This window comes from Camelina sativa, chromosome 8 (genome assembly GCF_030686135.1).
Source record: "Camelina sativa cultivar CO46 ecotype springtype chromosome 8, ASM3068613v1".
Lineage (NCBI taxonomy): Eukaryota > Viridiplantae > Streptophyta > Magnoliopsida > Brassicales > Brassicaceae > Camelina > Camelina sativa.
The window spans coordinates 22,468,123-22,471,470 of record NC_141887.1 but is presented as its reverse complement, the minus strand read 5'-3'; the positions used below and the strand labels follow the sequence as shown (position 1 = coordinate 22,471,470).

The 3,348-nt window shown below is 37.4% G+C and overlaps 1 pseudogene across 1 annotated transcript; it reads right to left on the bottom strand.

Moving 5' to 3' along the window:
• Positions 1-525: 525 nt before the first annotated feature.
• On the bottom strand, positions 526-1,144 carry LOC109126089 (putative lipid-binding protein AIR1B pseudogene; annotated as a pseudogene). Its single transcript, XR_015564591.1, has one exon. The product of XR_015564591.1 is annotated as a putative lipid-binding protein AIR1B pseudogene (transcript).
• Between the last annotated feature and the right edge of the window lie 2,204 nt (positions 1,145-3,348).

The window sequence follows — 3,348 nt, the reverse complement described above, 5'->3', positions numbered from 1 at the left end:
AGTACTTAGCCAGGAAAGTATCAAAAGATTGTCTGTGTTCTTTCTATTGACAACGGGTAAATCATGTTTCAAAAAGATGGTTCTTTATCCATCATTCATCACTCGAAAGGTTTAGTTGATAGGACGGCTTGTCTCGCAAAGGTATCAATTTCATTTTACAAATTTTTTTGATTTCTGCAAAGATTGAATGATTATGTCCCAAGTCAAGCCAAAAGTCGATTACCGTATGATTTATGATTTTTCGCTTTTAGTATAGTTACTTTAATACTTTAACTTCTAATATATTTTTGAATACTATGTTCTATGTATACTTCTTTAACATCACAATATATATAGTTCTTATATCCAGTTCTGCAGAAATATCTTCTCTAGTTTGATACTTTTATTAATCAGATTCGTTTTTGCCAGCAATGGTCTGTTTGTACATGTCTTAATGTTTACAACGGAATACTAATAAGGGCATGTTTTGTAGTGATATATATAGTATTACAGTATAATGTCACCTTGGTTTTTAAGATAGGCATATAGACAACGACATCGGTTCATACTTTATTAATCATATCCGGAAGACAAAGTTACAAAGAAGAAATGGAGGAACAATGAAGCAAAGGAGTGCAAACTTGCCGATTACACACACACAACCCCACTATCCATTATTATTGCATGACAACGTCAATAAAACGAAACATCAACTGTATGATTCATTCATTTTATAGGTAAGTTATAAGTGTTCAACTTACAAGCACTGGTAGTTCGCTGGAGCTGTTCTACCGCAAACATTGAGGAGTACGGTGAGATCGATGGGAAGGTTAAGGTTGATTCCAAGAACGTTAGCCTTGACCAAAGTGCAGAGGCAGGCTGCGGCCTCAAGGTCAGCCAAGCCTTGGATGAGAGTGCAGCATGGCTGTACAGGTGGGCTTCCCACTGTTATGTTCACTATCTTGAGAACATTTGCGCACAGAGCGACCTTAAGGGTATCATTAGGACAAGTCCCTGTGGTCGCAGTGGTGTAAGTGAAGAAGAGGAGGTTGAGGGAAAGGAAGAGTGCAAGGGAGGTTCTTGGAGCCATTTGTTTTGGGAGTTGAAAAGGCTTAAGAAGTATTAGTGAGTTTAAGTTTGTATGAGATTGGTGGAGAGAAATGTTAAGTGTTTAGTGGGTATTTATAGGGTTTCCATTAGGAGATAAATGTGAAGGTTTGCACTAGGAGACAAATGTGAAGGTTCCGATGAGTTGACTAATTTTTCTTTTAAAATATGATTCAATTGTTCAAATTAGCTGGTTCTCTCTAAAAGTATATGGTTATAATTTTAAAGAACGTACAACTTGGTGCCTTGGTGGTAAGAAATTATATGTCTAAAAAAACAGAAAAATTGGTTAATTAATGAGATCGTTTTAAACTTTTAACACAAACTTGAGATCTAAAGTCAATTTGATAGTGTGGAAAAAAAATCCAAATTCGTCGAACTTAAAAGAAAAAAAATTGTGAATACTAATTTGGCCAATTTGCAGGTTTTCAAATACGGAAGGACAGCCCTGTCCCATATGAATTGTTACAAGAAAAAAATTGCAAGAATTAGATCCAATATATGAGAAAATCAACGTTGTTATTTCTCTTTCGGATAATATGTTTCTATATTGAATTGAGATGTATGCGCGAGTCATACTACTTATGTCCTTTGGCTGAATAAATAACATAAAATTTCGTGTATTAGTTGTATCTATTTGATCATATTTCGGATTATAAAAAGGTCGAACATGCCAATACGTGGTTGACGGCATGGGTAGTGCGGCTATAGGAGAGATCGAGAATTAGTACTCGATTTGTAAATTATATTCTTTTTTTAACTGATAATGAATTAACCTTTACTTAACGACAATATTTCTATAAAAACTGAAAAAAGAAAAGAAATTGGTATGGTTCAAATAATATGTTGGGTGATCATCGTTTTGTTGATGTATAAACAAGTTTTTAAAGTCTTTGGAACATAGCAAACCGAAAGCTTCTTTTTTGGACAAAGCTATTAATGGGTTAAGTTAGGTTTCCGTACAAAACAACCAAAGAGCTTCTTTTGCTAATGCATCTGCATCGTGATTTTAGTTGCGGGGAGCAAAATTAAAAGTGCAAACACCGAAAAAGTTTGAGATAGCTAGGAGATCGTGGAGAATCACATGAAGTTTCTTGATGTGGAGCTTCCGATTGAGTTCTTGGACAAGGTTGAGCGAGTCCGAAGCAAGAGAGACAACCTTTCGATCTGATTCGATGGCACCAACCGCTGCTAAAGTTGCTAAAGCTTTGGCCATCAGGGGCGATCCCACATCCAACACCGTGGATGAACCTCTCCAGATTGTGAGATTGTACTTGTTTTTGAAAATCCAACCCGATCCAGCTCTACCATCTTGCTTTCAAGCCGCATCGGCAAAACAAGTCACTAAATCTAGGAGGATTTGGGGTTGCAATGGGGATTGAGAAGGCGTCCGGAGGTGAGATCGGGGGAGTTGAGTCGATTGCCATTCTTTTGCCCTAGTGATGGCAATTGATATGCTCAAATTTAACCCTGAGCAACTATCTCAAATTAAGAGATCAATTGTAGTACTTAGGGATCAAATCCACAAAGACTCCAGATTTACACAATAGATCTAATTATCTTTTAATTATGATAAACATAAATATTGTAATTAAATTGCAAGATTAAACAGAAAATAAAAGAGATGTAAATTCAGATGGATGAAACGCTAGGCCTAGGGAATTTCTAAGGAAATCATGGAAAATCAGATCAATTAATTTGGCTCAAAAGTCTCAACATCTTCAGCAAAATGGGCAGACTTCTTTCTCACAAGAAGATTGTGCACTGTATCCAGCTTAGCATTCACCGTAGAAAACTGATTTGAAGCATGACCTTCATGTGCTCTTTTCCACTCTAAGTCTGCATTCTTGGTGCTATTGCTTGATGCTAGCCTTTCAATCAATTGTACAACTTCATCCGGATACCTTGTCTTGAAGTTCCCATCACTAGCTGCATCCAAAGCCATCTGATACCTCCAGTCAATACCGCTGAAGAAGATACTGATCAACTGCACCTCCGAGAACCCATGATGCGGACGATCCCTCTAGTATGCTTTGAACCTCACCCAAGCAACTTTGTAAGATTTAGCTGGGCCTTGTCTAAAGGTGGAAAGCTTAATCCTCAGCTCATCTGACATTGCATCATCATAGAAGTAGTTCAAGAATGCCACCTTTATGTCATTCCAGGTCTTCAGAGATCCTGGTTTCAAGTGCCTTAGCCAATGAGATGCTTCCCCAGCAAGAGAGTAGGGAAAAAGCTTGCAGTAGATATAGTCCTCTGTGA